This window comes from Fukomys damarensis, unplaced genomic scaffold, assembly GCF_012274545.1.
Source record: "Fukomys damarensis isolate Sample0158 unplaced genomic scaffold, DMR_v1.0_HiC HiC_scaffold_7, whole genome shotgun sequence".
Classification (NCBI taxonomy): Eukaryota; Metazoa; Chordata; class Mammalia; order Rodentia; family Bathyergidae; genus Fukomys; species Fukomys damarensis.
In genome coordinates, this window is record NW_022900919.1 from 24,634,376 (window position 1) to 24,634,752 (window position 377).

Consider the following 377-nt stretch of genomic DNA (forward strand, 5'->3'; position numbering starts at 1 on the left):
CTCTCTCTCTCCCTCCCTCTCTCTGTCCCTCCCTCTCTCTCCCCCTCCCTTTCCCTTGACAGATGTCACAAAATGGACTCAGCCTACAAAGGTTTACAACTAACTTTCAAGTTGGGAGCTCCATTTCAATATGCTACTAAACAAAACAACTATTTTCTTTTGTTCCTCTTCCTACAGATTTTGTCTAGGAGAAAGTCACTTCTATCTCTATTTCATTCACCAAATCAGAACCTGTTTTATGGACTCTTCTTGTTTCTGGGACAAAATGCCCAACAGCCACAAGTTAAAAGACAAAAGGTTTATCCAGTCAACTTCCAAACTCATGGGGCTTCGGGGGTCACTTTAACTTTAAACCCTAACCTCCTATTTCTCTGTTC